At 39.7% G+C, this 17,527-nt stretch overlaps 1 long non-coding RNA gene across 1 annotated transcript; it reads left to right on the top strand.

The window, feature by feature from the left end:
* The first annotated feature begins 6,743 nt into the window (after window positions 1–6,743).
* On the top strand, window positions 6,744–15,889 carry LOC120107095 (uncharacterized). The gene is made up of 2 exons (XR_005509046.3): window positions 6,744–9,415; window positions 14,200–15,889. It is a non-coding gene; the product is annotated as an uncharacterized LOC120107095 (long non-coding RNA).
* Window positions 15,890–17,527: the final 1,638 nt, after the last annotated feature.

The raw sequence follows: 17,527 nt of genomic DNA on the forward strand, positions 1-17,527 counted from the left end.
CCCATATCTGTTTAATAGTAATAACTTTACCATTTGATTTAATTATACTAGAACGATAGGTAAAGTTGTTATTCCCATCCTTTTCATTTTTGAAATAAGTTATCTTATTTAATGGTTTGCTTGGTAAATTGGTAACCTTTTTCTCTAGAGATTTATGGCTAAGTGAAGGAGTCAAGCTAAATTTTAATTTATCAAAATCAGCATGTTGGCTTTCAAACATCATTTTTAATCTTTCTGAACTTACAGTGAATTTGTTAATAAAACATCTTAATTGGTTAATTTCTTTACTTAAGTTTTGATTTTCTTTAATTAAGCTATGATTTTTCTGAATCAATTCTTCTGAAAATGACCTTAAGCTTTCATTTTCAGAATTTAGTTTCTTAAGATTTTTATTCTTTACAGTTAATTTTCTACATTCACTATACAACTCATGAAAAGCATTTAATAATTCATCATAAGAGAATTCTTCTTGAAAATCATTTGAGGTAAGAGTAGATTCAGATTTTACCTTGTCTTCTTGTCCCATAAAGCACAAGTCAGTTACCTCTTGTAGTTTCTTGGAGCTAATATCATCATTGTTGCTCCTAACCTTTATTTTTTGGCTTGACTCTTTCTTGGTCAAGGCTTTCTTCCTTTTTATCTCTTTCTTCCTTTCTTCTTGCTTCCTCTTTTTCTTTGTCTTTAGGAAGCTGATTTGCCTCGGAGTCGACTCGGACCTTATTGGAGTCGACTCGGTTATCTTGAGGGTCGACTCTGAAATACTTGGAGTCGACTCGACTGAGGTGAGAGATTCAACACCTTTTTCTGCAGTCTCATTGTTAGAATGTAATTGAAGCACATGAGAGCTAATCTGAGATTTATCATAAATATTTTCTAAAGTATCCCAGATCTCCTTAGCAGATAAGCATGCAGAAATTTCATTAAACTTTGTTTCTTGAATAGCACAATATAATATGTTCATAGCATCAGCATTCAATTGTGCTAAGTCCTTTTCATTAAAAGTTTGAGAGAGTATGTGAAGATCATTTATTATGATTTTCCATAAGTAATAGTTTTGTGATTAAATAAAGATGCGCATGCGTATTTTCCAATATGTATAGTTTATGCCATTAAATAGTGGAGGTGTATTAATTGAATGTCCTTCTCCTAGAAAACTATCTATTTGAGTTGTCATGATCTTTGGCTCTTGATCGTGAGATCAATGATTAAACTTAGAGCACCTGCTCTGATACCACTTGTTGCCCAGTAGATACAAGCCAAGAGGGGGGGTGAATTGGGTCTTTCAAAACTTTTATGCTACTTCTAAAACTTTTTGATTAACTATGCTAAGTTGTATAGATGCACAGTGAAAGTTAAACTTAGCAAGGGTTTGATGTATAGACTTCGACTTGATTAAATATGCTTGCAACTAAAGGATGTGCGGATAAGAATTAAGCAAGCAATTTATCTAAGTAAGTAAGTGTGTTAGTTAGATAATAACTAGAGGCATTACAAACACAAAGGACATATAGTGGTTCGGTGCACCCCAGCACCTACATCCACTCCCCAAGACCCCTTGGGAATTTCACTATAATCCTACCGATTACAGCCGGTTGTTTTACAAGCTCACAACCCAACTTGTTGTTTTACGAGCGCACAACGAACTCGGTCGGTTTTCCCAGGCTCACCGACTAGAACCAACCCCGATTGTTTTCCCGGGCTCACAATCAAACCCTTACACGTTGGTTTTACCCTCGGCTCACCAACAAACCTAACGCAGTTGGTTTTCCCTTTGGCTCACCAACAAACCTTAATCCCGTTGGTTTTCCCTTTGGCTCACCAACAAACCTTACACCGTTGGTTTTCCCTTTGGCTCACCAACAAACCTTTAACTCCTTGATTCAATCCCTTGATTGAATCAAGTTACAAGATATTAAAACAAAGAATAAAAACAAATCAAAGCTTCTTAAACAAGCAAATATGACAATATAAACAAATAGAGTAAAGAGAAGCCCTCAAACGAGTTTTTGAAGATGGAGGAGCTCGGCTTCTTCTTTACTTGATCCTCCTCTGATTTGGCATGAAGTAGAGGATCCCCGAGGCAGCACACGGATGGAGAGGAAGCTTTCGGATTCACTTGGTTGCTCTTCTTCTCTCTATTTCGTTTTGGATGGCCCTTTTGTGCTTATGGGAGATTTCCTTTGTAATCTCTTTGAGATCTCTTTTCTAGATGATCTCTCCCACTTCCATGATTTCTCCCCTAGCTCTCTTCTTGTTTTTATAGCTTTAGATGGCGTGGAAACAAGAATATAGCCGTTAGAGACAAAAATAGAGCCGTTGGACACAGTCTGCACTTCCTGACAATATTACCGTTGGGATCGGAGTCGACTCGCCTGTTGCAGGAGTCGGCTCGTGCTTTACTGGAGACGACTCGGCCACTGTTCCAAATTTAAATTAAAGTGCATGCCTTGACTGGGAGTCGACTCGGCTTAACCTGGAGTCGACTCGCCAACTTCTGGAGCTGACCTGGCAATTTCGGAGTCGGCTCATCCACTGAAGTCCGTGGATCCAATTTTGAATTTTGTCCTCTCGAGTCGACTCGACTGTCCTGGGAGTCGACTCGAATCTCAGAGCCCGAACTCCCGATCCTCTGTCTTTTGGCTCGTCCAGTCTTGGAGTCGACTCGAACTTCCTTGGAGTCGACTCGGCTCTCAGTTTGCGAAACACAGCCTTCTGCCATCTTGGTGTAGCGCTGCCTTGGAGTCGACTCGAGCTGTCTGGGAGTCGACTCGAATCTCAGAGGCAGTAACTTGGTTTTCTGTCTGTTGATGGTCGCGGAGTCTCGGAGTCGACTCGTGCAATGCGGGAGTCGACTCGAATCTCAGAGTCCCAAAAATGCTCTCTGACTTTTTCCTTATGTTCCGCTGAGAGTCGACTCTTGCTTTCTTTGGAGTCGACCTACCAACCATCGGAGTCGACTCGCGTTCCACTTGAGTCGACTCGAATCTCAGACCCGAAAACTGCTCTCTGACTTTTCTGCCTGTGACTCCTAGGAGTCGACTCATACTTCCCCGGAGTCGACTCGGTAAACATTGGAGTCGACTCGAATTCCTCAGGAGTCGACTCGAAGACTATTCTTTTGAATTTTTTTCTTTGATTTTACTCCTCCAATTTGAATCCTTTGAACTTTAAGCTTGGGCCAATAAATTGTAGCTTTCTTCCAACTTGAGAGCTTTGGAGGCCTTCTTGTGTTCTCCCAACTTGCTATGTTCCTTGCAAAATAAATATCTTTCTCCTTGCAACATAAACATTAGTATCTATACTTCAAGGTTTTGTGATCATCAAAATCAATCTATGAATCAATCTTTGGGTCATCACAGGAGATAATGTCTTGTGATTAATTTAGCAAAACCTTGGCCAGGGTAATCCCAGTGAGGAGTCACGGGATATCTAAAGTTAATCACATAATGGATGTACTAATTATAGGGTTGACAGTGAGCTCTAAGTCATCCTGGCATTAGGAGTCAAAGGGATTGAATTATACAGTAACCATAGTTCAGGGTTCCAGAATATTTGCTTCGCATATATTCGACCTATCCGAACGTCGGGTACCATTGCTAGATGGTCACATCGATTAGTGTAGAAAATTGTTTCTATACTACCGGCTTAGGTTCGAACCTATGAGGTCACACGCATAGAAGATTCCTGATTGATCAAGAAAGCTGATGAATGATTAAGAATCATTCAGGGGTAATTTGGTCAATTTGATTGGCAAATTATCTTATAAAATAATTAAAGTAATTATTGAAGGATTAATTAGTAATTAAATTACTAATAAACTCAATTTGATTGAGTAATTGTGCTAAGGATGAGCCAAATTGAATTGGATTCAAGTTTGGGCACAATCAGGGTTTTGACCTGATTGGATTAGGTCAGAACCAAAAAGGACTTAAGCTGATCAAATTAATTTTAAATTAATTTGTTCTTAATTGGGGATTGACCTAATTGAATTAGGTCCAACACAAAGTAATAATTCAATTTGATTGAGTTTGCATGAGCCAAAATTGAATTGGATTCAATTTGAGCTCAATCAGGGTCTGACCTGATTAGATTGGGTTCAACCAAATTGCTTTGTTTTAATTCGGGTTTGACCAAATTTGATTAGGTGCAACCCAAGGGGATTAGGCTCAAATGATGTGGCAATTATTGGTGACATGGAATTGGATTTCATGAATTTTAAATAAACCAAAATTATTGCATGGCACATGGACCCATTGCTTGACACATGGCGACATTGTTTGTTATTTGAATTTAAATTCAAATATTAAGCAATGTGTTAAATGATTTTAATCACTCAAACCATCAGCCAAGGTGGCGTCTGAGTTTTTGAATGGATTAAATTCGAATTTCAAGAGGTGATTTCGAAATTATGAAGTGTTTTACCTTGCCGCATGGATTTCAAATTCCTTCCCTCTTGCACATGTGTTTAAAATTTGAATTTAAATCAGATTTGGTTGAGATCTGATTTGGGTTGTTCCTATTGCTTTGCATGTGCTAACTAAAAGAGGTTTTCTGAAAATAAATTTCGAATTTTGAATGAAAATTCGGAGGCCATTAAAAGGGGTCAAACATGGGCACCAAAAACACATCCATTGCAGCCTTCTTCCTCACCCGCCTCCTCCTCCTCTTCTTCTCCATTTTAGATAGGGTTTTCAGGGTGAATATCTAGAAGATTCAAGATCAGATCTGAGTCGTCTACTTCCCTTACAAACCTCATCTCTATCTGCTTCAAGACGATTGATCAAGAGTTGATTGAATCCCGGCGGGCAGATTTCAGCTTTCAAGTGTTCTGCAGCTGCTAGCACTGTTGCGGAAGAAGATCCTTCAGGACTTCGCGTGTACTTCTCGTAGAGGCCATTCGTGTGCGGGGCTGCGAAGTCAAGAATCAGATTCACAACTTTCATCCATCATAAAAGGTATTAATCTAGCATTAATCATTTATTATGGTGTCAAGATCTAGGTCCAATTCCCCGAGGTTTTACCCTCTTTTGGGGCTCCTCACGGAGATATCTCCAGAATCCATTCGATGGATATTTGGAGATTAATTGGAATAGAGTTCTTAAGTTTCAGATCTGATAGTTAATAATGCATAAAAGTTTTAGCATAATTGTTTAAATAATTTCGGCATAATCCTATGTGTTCTTAAGGTGCTGATTTCTAGATTTGATCTTGTAAGCATGCATGAATTAAATTGTTTGATTCGGTTTTTTCCGCTGCGTTTTAAAACTTAAAAAGAACTACGTATGGCTTGATCCCCCTTATGAAGGGGTACGTAGGCAACCCGATCAGGCTCAGCCATGGTTTTCAAAAAAAAAAAAAAAATTCAGCATGCTAAACACCGAAGAACCTAGGATTCACTTTCACTAGATTGGTGGCAAAAGGTTTTAGGCAAAAGCAAGGAATTGACTATGATGAAACTTTTTCACCAGTTGCCATGCTTAAATCTATTCGAATTTTGCTTGCAATAGCTGCATACTATGATTATAAAATTTGGCAGATGGATGTCAAAACCGCCTTCCTTAATGGTTATCTTGAGGAAGAGGTTTACATGACACAGCCAGAAGGATTTGTCTCAAGTGGGAGAGCAAATCAAGTATGCAAGCTTAAGAGATCCATTCATGGATTAAAGCAAGCATCGAGGAGTTGGAACATCCGTTTTGATACAACAGTCAAAGAGTTTGGTTTTATCAAAAATATGGATGAACCATGTGTGTACAAGAAGACTAGTGGGAGTGCCGTTGTCTTCTTAATATTGTATGTAGATGACATACTAATCATTGGAAATGATATTCCAATGTTACAATCGGTCAAGACTTGGCTATCAAAAAGCTTTTCCATGAAAGACTTGGGAGAAGCATCCTATATACTTGGTATAAAGATCTATAGGGATAGATCTAAAAGGATGCTAGGCTTGTCCCAGTCTAAGTACATAGATCGTGTGCTGAAAAGATTCAGCATGGAAGGAAGTAAAAGAGGTTACTTACCTATGAGTCATGGCATACGTCTCTCTAAGAAGATGTCTCCTAAGACATCTGAAGAGAGGAATAGAATGAATTTTATTCCCTATGCTTCGGCAGTAGGATCAATTATGTATGCTATGCTATGTACTAGGCCTGATGTTGCTTATGCCTTAGGCATAACAAGCAGATTCCAGGCTGATCTAGGAGAGAATAATTGGATAGCTGTGAAAAATATTCTTAAGTACTTAAGAAGGACTAAAGATAGTTTTCTAGTTTATGGAGGATCTGAGTTGAAACTAGAAGGATTTTTTGATTCTAGTTTTCAATCAGACCCAGATGATAGCAAGTCCACTTCAGGGTATGTCTTTACCCTAAATGGTGGTGCAGTGAGCTGGAAAAGTTCCAAGCAGCAAACTGTAGCTGACTCAACTACTGAGGCAGAATACATCGCTGTAAGTGAAGCCGCTGAGGAAGCTGTCTGGATGAAGAAGTTCATCTCTGAGTTGGGAGTAGTTCCGGAGATTGCTGGACCAGTTCCAGTTTATTGTGACAACACTAGAGCTGTTGCTCAAGCAAAGTAACCAAGGTCTCATCACAAATTCAAGCACATTCTAAGACGCTTCCACCTCATTCGAGAGATCGTCGAGAGACAAGACATAGTCATTGAACGAGTAGACACAAAAAACAACCTAGCAGACCTGTTCACTAAAGCTCTATCACAACAGCAGTTCGATCGCCACCTCGATTGTATGGGGTGATAAGTGCTAAATAATGTATAAATTAATCTATTTTTTATGGCACTTATGATTATTTTTATACATATATTTTTAGATTTAAACATAAGAAAATGTTTTCCCCTTCATTACGGCATTATTAAAAATAATTCGAGTTTGCTTAATTTTATTGGTCAAGTCTCATGTGTGCAGGTCGCGTTTGCAGCTGAACCCGTGTCCACGTCACCCTTTAAGTATTTAGAGATCAAGTTTCCACTCTCCCTCTCATGTCCAAAGAACAGAACAAACATCTCCCCCACTCAAATAATCCCAACTGAATCCACATGTTAATTCCCCTGCTTTACATCTCGTGCATGCTCTTCCCTTCCGCATTTTTCTCATCTTCCACTTCTTCCACGCGTCGGGCTCATCACATCCTCCCAACCGTGATCTTCTCCCGTTCGGATCAGCACCCCATTTCTTCCGAACGCCCACGGATAAGCCCAAGCTACCTATCCCGTGTCCACAAATCAAGCCTCCACAGCCTTATCTTCCCAGCCGAATCTATCACTTCATCCCAATCCTCCTCTTCCGGCTTGATTCCAAAGATCCCCTTATCCAAGGATTCATCCCAACATCTTCCGGATTAGCATCCTAGCTATGAGCATCGCCTGTTCTTCCTTCACGAGTCTGAACCAAATGCACAGCATCTACCGTATCCAACTTCTTCCAGCATCCTCTTCCTTCGGAACAGAGTATCAGCCTATCCACTTGATCCTCTTCTTCCCAGATTGCTTCCCAGCATCCCACGGTCAGCCATCGTCCGGATTAATCCCAGCATATCCATGGATAAACTCCGAACTGATTTATCTCCCAGATTTTCTCTTCGGAATCATCCAAGCTCCCATCCGCAATCACCTCCCAGCTTCTTCCAAATCCCCTGCATCCTCCGCATTCCCTCCGTGACGTGTTCCCAATCTTTCCCGAACTTATCCTCCCAAGATAAATCCTATCCAACTTTCAGAACCATTACTCTCCCAGCTTGATCCCAAGGAATCTCCCAACGACCCAGCTATTCCGCTCCACAAGTTCATGCGTGCTTCCCGAGTTGGCCACGTCCTGCATCTTTCCCTGTTTCAGATCCACTCCCAACCGCATCTCGACCGGATCAGCTCCATCCAGCAGCATCAGTTTCTTCCGGATTCTCCCCAGCGGAACAAGAGTTCATCCACGAACAAGCTTCGAAGATCTCAACATCTCGTGCGCCCAATCCTTCTTCCGCATGCATTCCACGTCATTGTATCCCGTCCGAATCCAAAGAACAGAGTCTTCTCACATATCAATTCCCTTTTATGGCGCGATTCATCCTCATCCTCTTGTTCAACATGTTCACAACCGCTCTCGGATCAATTCGAATCCAGCTTCACGTCCAAGGATCGAGAGTTATCTGCCTTCCATACTTATCTTGCAACAGGGGAGGAGAGGGGAGGAGTGCAGCCTATAAAAGGTCCAGACGAGAAACAGGGGGATCAACTTCTCTTTGGCAACCTATTCGGAAGGAGCGAGCCGGCTGGTCCCAAGCGGAGCTCACAGGCAAAATCCCACAGAAGACAGAGGAGGGAGAAGAGTTTCTTGAGTATTCTGGGAATGATTTCTCAGAAGAGCTGAGAGGGAGCCGTTTTCAGTAGAAGCTACAACGGAAGGAGACGTCGAAGAAATGGAGGTAGCCATGATGGGAGCCCGCTGCTGTGCCACTGCTGCTGCCGTTCTCCACTCCATGGAAGGCTGATCTCCTCTCTAGGGCTGGATGCAGCCCTAACACAGGGACATGGGTTTTATATTTCATTTTATATTCTTGGGGTTATATGAACTTATTGTTTTTAATGGATATCTTCTTTTGAATCATATTTAATTTCTGTGATTTTAAGTATGATGTTTATACAACTGTTCTTCATGATCACTAAGTAAATATTAGATAGTCCATGCTTAGGGAAGATGCGATGTGCTGCCACCTTAAATTAGGGAAGACATTTCATGCCAACTGAAGATGGATTATGCCTAAATTACTTTTGTGAATTTCTATTCGAATGCTTATTAGGCTTGTAGCCAATTTGCATGTTAATCCAAGAACGAAATAAATTATAAATAACCCTTGTTGTGATGTTAGTGGTGAATTCCTTGCCCTAGATTCTCCCAAACTGATATCATTTTAATTGCATTTTCTTTTATTAAATTGCTTAGTTTAATAGTCTTCACAAATTCATCCTTTTAAATATTTTTATTTTTAAGAAAACAACTATACCCCAATCCCTGTGGATCGATACCCGTAATCACTATCCTACCAGATACGTGCTATTGCGTAGTCTTTAAAGTTGACTATCAATTTTTGGCGCCGTTGCCGGGGATTGCTAGCATAGTTGTTTTTCTTTTCATAAAAAAATTTAAAAATAAATAAATAAAAATAAAATAATAATAATTATATATATATATCTAAAAAAAATATAATAAAAATATTTTCTATTTTTGTTACTTTACTTATCCCTTTTTTTCTCTCTTACTAATTTTTGGGTTTTTCTTTTTGTATGATTTGATCAGGAATCAAAGAGAGCATCTGGGACAATCAAAAAAAGGAACTGCTAGAGAAGGAATGCTGTAGAGGTTTGCCTAAAAAATAAAAAAAAATTGCTGAGAAAATTTTCTTTGGTAACCTCTAAACCTTTCTTATTTAAATTGATCCCTAGTTTGCTTGAAATTGTGTGGTGATTGTTGGATTTTAATTTCAGTAAAAGTGTGAATGCATGCTTGATACACACACCAATTAATCCGCACATAGTAAGGGCAATCACCCCAACAAGATAAGAACTGGATTTCATCACCAAATTCTTGCCCGAATTAGGTGAACCAATTCGCACATAGCTATCATTTTAATTAAAATCAATTAGACGTTGGCCCCTAGGGACATTCGAGCTCAATAGGATGAAGATCACCGAAAGTTGCACCAATTTCGCTCTGTGGCTCAGTTGATGTCTAGGCAAGCTTTGTCCCAAGGGAGACAGTTCATCTGTTCGAGGCAAGTAATTTTTAAGTGGGACCTTTGCAACGCATCGTGACCCCCCCACTTACTTGGGAGCTTACCTGGTCAACTCAGTCATTAGACCGAATTGGAGGCTTAGGTGCCCTCTTCAAACCAGTTAGGAGCTGTCTAGTGATTTTAGGGCAAACATAAGGATTTGAAGTGTTTTTCTTTTAATGCATGCTTAGCATCACTTGACTGATTAGAAAAGCATTAGTGTATGTTAGGGTGTCGTTCCAGATCTCCGGAATTAATACCTTTTGACCTTGAAATAGAGCGTTCTATTAGGACCCTTCGAGCCGAAATCCGCACCTATAGAACCATAGGATCTGCCCCACCTGTCGAGATGGCTGAAGAACAACCCAAGCTGTTAAAGGAGTACTTTACTCCTTCCATTTATACCTCTCCATCTTGTATTCGACTACCTGATACCACTGCTGCTGCACAATTTGAAATTAAATCTAGTGTCATCCAAATGCTTCCCTCTTTTTATGGACTCAACAATGAAGACCCATACAAACATTTAGATGAGTTCCTTGAGATCTGCACCACTGTCAAAATTCAGAACTTCACTGATGATGCTCTGAAACTTAGGCTATTCCCTTTCTTCCTTAAGGATAGAGCTAAGCAGTGGCTCTATTCATTAGAAGCTAATTCTATTCTTTCATGGGCTCAAATGCAACATGAATTTCTAAAAAAATATTTTTCCATAGGAAGAACAAACCAATTTAGGCGTGCTATCACGAACTTCTCCCAATCTGACGGGGAAGAATTTCATGAAACTTGGGAAAAATTTAGAGATTTACTCCGAAAATGCCCGCATCATCAAATACCCAAGTGGCAATTAGTGCAATGCTTTTATGACGGACTGTCCGAACGAAATCGTCAAATGGTTGATGCTTCTTGTGGGGGTACTTTCATGCTTAAAAGTGAACATGAGGCATGGCAATTGTTTGAGAACCTTAATGAAAATTTCCTCCACCATGCTTCCTCTGCTCGTCAAGCACCCCCGAGTTCTCAAAGAAAAGGAACCATATATGAAGTTAGCCAGTCCATAGGTCTATCTGACAAAGTAGATGCACTACCTCGCAAGTTGGACCAGCTAATGTCTAGAGAACAACTTCCAAACTTTCCCCAAGCACAAGTTTGTGCTCTCTGTTCTAGCCCGTCTCATCCTATTTTTGAGTGCCCTTTGGCAGCTCAATACCCTGAATTTGTGCAAGAACAAGTAAATGCTGCCCAAACACAGTCCCGACCGGGTAATGATCCATATTCTACCACTTACAACCCGGGATGGCGCAACCATCCGAATTTCTCTTGGAAGCAGCAGACTCCCAATACTTCCCAACCTTATTCCCAAAACTTTCAACCATTCCAGAATGTTAATCCCTACCGTCTTTCGACTCAATTTCAACACACTCCTCCTCCACCCCAAAGAAACACAGCCTTTGAGGAGAAAGTGTTGACCGCCCTTCAAGGTTTGGAAACCATTACACAATTGGTGCACTCTCACACGCAATCCATCGCCAAGATAGAATCCCAAATGGGGCAACTAGCTAATGCACTGAACAAGCGAGAGGAAGGAAAGCTTCCAAGCCAACCAGTGAGTAATCCTAGGGGACAATACATGGCTCAAGAAAATCAACTAAATACAATTCATCATGAACAAGCCAATGCTTTGACTACCCTAAGGAGTGGACGTGTAGTAGACAATAAGATTGGGAAGGATAACAATAAGGAAGGTGAAGAAAAGGATAGAAAAATGTCAAATGAAAATCTAAAACCTTTTTCTTCTTCTTCAGCTAGTCCACCTTCTGCCGAAACTCACATTCCAAAGGCCCCATTTCCTGAAGCACTTAATGCACCCACTCCCTTTGGCAAGAAAGGAACTTCACTACAGGAGATGATGAAAATTTTCAAACAAGTAAAAATTAACCTTCCGCTTCTTGATGCTATTCGACAAGTTCCCTCCTATGCCAAATTTCTCAAAGATCTTTGTACCCAAAAGCGAAAATCTAGGACACATGTGCCTAAAAAGTTCTTCCTAACTGAGCAAGTGAGTTCTATTCTCCAACACAACACTCCTCCGAAATTCAAAGATCCTGGTGCTCCCACCATCTCCTGTGTCTTAGGAAATAATTTCATTGATCGAGCACTATTAGATCTAGGGGCAAGTGTCAACCTTTTACCTTACTCAGTTTATGAGAAACTTGGGTTAGGTGAGTTAAAACCAACCTCAGTATCCCTTCAATTGGCTGATCGATCTGTAAAAACACCACGTGGGATAATTGAAGATGTTCTTGTCAAGGTAGACAAATTCTATTTTCTAGTAGATTTTATCGTCCTTGATATGGAACATGAGCCTAATCCTAAGAAACAAATCTCCGTGATCCTTGGGCGCCCCTTTTTAGCTACAGCCAATGCGAGTATAAATTGTAGAACTGGGGTGATGAATATATCCTTTGGGAATATGAAGGTCAAGTTAAATATATTTCGTGCCTCTGATCAACCCGCAAAGAAAGTTGAGTGCTTCCTAATAGATAAAATGGACGATCTTGTAGAAGAAAACCTTTCCTATATTTTAGCAGATGACCTTCTGAAAACATGCTTGGCCCATTTTGACTTAGATATAGACAAGGCCATAGAAGCAGTCAACTTCTTGCTCGACAATCAGTCTCCCACAAATTTTCTTCCTTGGAGAACTCGACATTACCCGGTATGATTTGATAAGGATGCGCTGCGTCTGGCTGAAGACGTTAAACTTAGCGCTTGTTGGGAGGCAACCCAATTTTCATAGGTCATTTTTGCATTTTTTCTTATTGTATTTTTTTAATTTCTTAGCAGGAGTCCTCATATTACTGATGCAGCTAAGGTAACATGCTTCTATACTCCATATGCATCATATTTTCATCCCAAATAAAAAAATATATTAAAAAAATTAAAATCCATAATATAATATCTCAAAAAAAATAAAATAAAAAAATAAAAAAAAAATATTGAGGACAATGTCTGATCTAGGTTGGGGGGTATAGGATTCAAATTTTTGAAGAAATTTTTCGCATTTTCGTATTTTTGAATAAATTTTTCGAAAAAAAAAGAAGAAAAAAAAAACTTAATTTCTATGCCTTAGTGCTGAAATGATAAAAACACAAAGTATATAAAATCTAAAAAGCTCAATGATTAGTCAGGAGTAAGACTATTTGAGTTCTTTTCATTAAAAGTTCTTTTAGTGAGTTGTAAGATAATTTTACTTTGGAATTTCACAACACACATGGCCTACACTTCTAAGGGTTAGGTTCAACATTATGTTGTTAAGTCTGATAGCAACCTTGAGTCCTGATGAATCATACTTATCTAATTCACTTTTATCAAAAAAAAAGAAAAAAAAAAGAAAAAAAAGAGTGAATTTAGTCAGGTACATCGAAAAGGGCTACCTATTGTCAAAGGTCAGCGGGCTTGTGATGATGAACCCGAGCATAGGTCCGTAGGGGAGTCTTAATGCCCAACCCCTTATGCCATCTGGTGTGGGAGTGTTGACTGAATGCTCGCTACACGGAGGAATCATTACAAGAGTAAAAGTGTGTAATTTATTTATAAATACAAAATAAAAAAAATATAAAATAAAAAAATATAAAAAATAATAATAATATTGACCTTGAAAAAGACGATAGTGTGAAAGCCGTCGTTATAAACATTCGAGTAAACTGGAATATTACAGATAAAGCCCATGAGGTATTAAAGTAAACATCCACAACTCTCGAAATCCTGCAAGATAGGATGATTTTAAATCAGTGATTAGGTCTTATCTGACCAATTCTTGGAAACTACTAGTTTTAGCAGTATTTTGGAAAATCTAAAGCCTTAGCTTGTGTATGGTCAAGATATCACCGAGCACCCAAGTATAAATTAGCCTTACAATTCTCTAACGGAAACTTAATGACTTCAACTTAAGTTGCATACTGACCTAAGATTTGGGCTGACTTAGTAATTAAAACTTTGTGTGCTTTTGAAATTCTAGGCACTTATGCATTTGAAGTTAGATTTTATAAAACAATAAACTCTTTGGGTAGAGACAACAGTTTGTGGGTATCTGAGCCGGAAACCCTCACGAGACAAAACTCGTCCACTAGGGCCACTTAGGGGTTTAAAGCCTTATTGCATACGGTAAATGCAATCGCGATTCCTGCGAAAATGAGTTAGTTTTATTTTGCTCGAGGACTAGCAAAGTGTAGGTTTGGGGGTGTAATAAGTGCTAAATAATGTATAAATTAATCTATTTTTCATGGCACTTATGATTATTTTTATACATATATTTTTAGATTTAAACATAAGAAAATGTTTTCCCCTTCATTACGGCATTATTAAAAATAATTCGAGTTTGCTTAATTTTATTGGTCGAGTCTCATGTGTGCAGGTCGCATTTGCAGCTGAACCCGTGTCCACGTCACCCTTTAAGTATTTAGAGATTAAGCTTCCACTCTCCCTCTCATGTCCAAAGAACAGAACAAACATCTCCCCCACTCAAATAATCCCAACTGAATCCACATGTTAATTCCCCTGCTTTACATCTCGTGCATGCTCTTCCCTTCCGCATTTTTCTCATCTTCCACTTCTTCCACGCGTCGGGCTCATCACATCCTCCCAACCGTGATCTTCTCCCGTTCGGATCAGCACCCCATTTCTTCCGAACGCCCACGGATAAGCCCAAGCTACCTATCCCGTGTCCACAAATCAAGCCTCCACAGCCTTATCTTCCCAGCCGAATCTATCACTTCATCCCAATCCTCCTCTTCCGGCTTGATTCCAAAGATCCCCTTATCCACGGATTCATCCCAACATCTTCCGGATTAGCATCCTAGCTATGAGCATCGCCTGTTCTTCCTTCACGAATCTGAACCAAATGCACAGCATCTACCGTATCCAACTTCTTCCAGCATCCTCTTCCTTCGGAACAGAGTATCAGCCTATCCACTTGATCCTCTTCTTCCCAGATTGCTTCCCAGCATCCCACGGTCAGCCATCGTCCGGATTAATCCCAGCATATCCATGGATAAACTCCGAACTGATTTATCTCCCAGATTTTCTCTTCGGAATCATCCAAGCTCCCATCCGCAATCACCTCCCAGCTTCTTCCAAATCCCCTGCATCCTCCGCATTCCCTCCGTGACGTGTTCCCAAACTTTCCCGAACTTATCCTCCCAAGATAAATCCTATCCAACTTTCAGAACCATTACTCTCCCAGCTTGATCCCAAGGAATCTCCCAACGACCCAGCTATTCCGCTCCACAAGTTCATGCGTGCTTCCCGAGTTGGCCACGTCCTGCATCTTTCCCTGTTTCAGATCCACTCCCAACCGCATCTCGACCGGATCAGCTCCATCCAGCAGCATCAGTTTCTTCCGGATTCTCCCCAGCGGAACAAGAGTTCATCCACGAACAAGCTTCGAAGATCTCAACATCTCGTGCGCCCAATCCTTCTTCCGCATGCATTCCACGTCATTGTATCCCGTCCGAATCCAAAGAACAGAGTCTTCTCACATATCAAGTCCCTTTTATGGCGCGATTCATCCTCATCCTCTTGTTCAACGTGTTCACAACCGCTCTCGGATCAATTCGAATCCAGCTTCACATCCAAGGATCGAGAGTTATCTGCCTTCCATCCTTATCTTGCAACAGGGGAGGAGAGGGGAGGAGTGCAGCCTATAAAAGGTCCAGACGAGAAACAGGGGGATCAACTTCTCTTTGGCAAGCTATTCGGAAGGAGGGAGCCGGCTGGTCCCAAGCGGAGCTCACAGGCAAAATCCCACAGAAGACAGAGGAGGGAGAAGAGTTTCTTGAGTATTCTGGGAATGATTTCTCAGAAGAGCTGAGAGGGAGCCGTTTTCAGTAGAAGCTACACCGGAAGGAGATGTCGAAGAAATGGAGGTAGCCATGATGGGAGCCCGCTGCTGTGCCACTGCTGCTGCCATCCTCCACTCCATGGAAGGCTGATCTCCTCTCTAGGGCTGGATGCAGTCCTAACACAGGGACATGGGTTTTATATTTTATTTTATTCTTGGGGTTGTATGAACTTATTGTTTTTAATGGATATCTTCTTTTGAATCATATTTAATTTCTGTGATTTTAAGTATGATGTTTATACAACTATTCTTCATGATCACTAAGTAAATATAAGATAGTCCATGCTTAGGGAAGATGCGATGTGCTGCCACCTTAGATTAGGGTAGACATTTCATGCCAACTGAAGATGGATTATGCCTAAATTACTTTTGTAAATTTCAATTCGAATGCTTATTAGGCTTGTAGCCAATTTGCATGTTAATCCAAGAACGAAATAAATTATAAATAACCCTTGTTCTGATGTTAGTGGTGAATTCCTTGCCCTAGATTCTCCCAAACTGATATCATTTTAATTGCATTTTCTTTTATTAAATTGCTTAGTTTAATAGTCTTCACAAATTCATCCTTTTAAATATTTTTATTTTTAAGAAAACAACTATACCCCAATTTCTGTGGATCGATATCCGTAATTACTATCCTACCAGATACGTGCTATTGCGTGGTCTTTAAAGTTGACTATCATGGGGATGAAATATAAGGGCGATTGGCTTTAGCGCAAGTGGGAGATTGAAAGAGTAGATGTCCTGCAAGCCAATCGCAATATGTATTGTGAAGGATTTTCTTTTGATTTTCCAAATCATGTACATGACATTCAATATAAATAAAGGCATTGTGTTTCATCATATGCTGTTGATTATATTTGTGATGAACTCCTTAGATTAAGGCAATGATGAGATCATACTAGTGAGACCTAAAATCCTAAAATTCTAATCTTAAATATTCCCAGTCATTGGTACATTGAGTTGGGGATCAATGTTTACCGGAAGACTGGCACATCTTATGTATGCTCGATGCAGAGGGTGATTGATCTCACAATCACTTGTGTGGAGACACTAATGCAAAGATGTGGGTGCTCATTAGAGAAATGAGTTCACTGAATTGACCTACAAAGAGAAATCTTATGAAGTCTTACTTACATGTCAAAAGATGATTCTCTTAGTGGAAGTTGTGCAACTGATCCTTTGACCTGAGATCACCATAGTATCTTGTGCACATAAATCCATATTTTGGTTTCCACTCATTCATGACAATAAGTTATATACGAGGTCTTCTGGATATGGTGGAATATGTACGAAGATTATGAGTAGGTCAACAAGGAATTAATCACTTCTAGTAAGAGAAGATCGCATCCTATTTATTCTAATCATATGATAATTCAGGAAGCCTTTGATCAAAGCACAATGAAAATTAGAAAGAGTTTCTAATATTTTATTATTCGAATTATCATTAGAAGATTGAGAAATATATGAATATGAAATTGAGTTTGACATATATTCATACTCATATACATATTCGGGATGCAGTTTGTTTAAAGGATTGAATTGCATGGTAACTTGCCACTGAAGGGTATTTTTGGTATTTCTACCAAATTTCATATTTTTCGGGTAGACATGACACGTTGCTAGACGTCAATTTTGTCTTATAGGTTTGATCAAATTAAAGAGTTTAATTCGATCACCAATTAGAAAGGATTCTAATGGTTATGTTCGGGTTCGCACAGTTTGGACTTAAATCGATTAGAAGAGTTCTAATCAAGTTGGGTCAACTCGCACTCACACCTATTGCTGGCTAAGTATGGAACCCAATGGGTCACACACAAGAAAACTTATTAAGGGTCTAATT

The sequence above is a fragment of the Phoenix dactylifera genome, chromosome 13, assembly GCF_051530095.1.
Source record: "Phoenix dactylifera cultivar Ajwa chromosome 13, Ajwa_hap1_PhDact_Kaust_v1.1, whole genome shotgun sequence".
Lineage (NCBI taxonomy): Eukaryota > Viridiplantae > Streptophyta > Magnoliopsida > Arecales > Arecaceae > Phoenix > Phoenix dactylifera.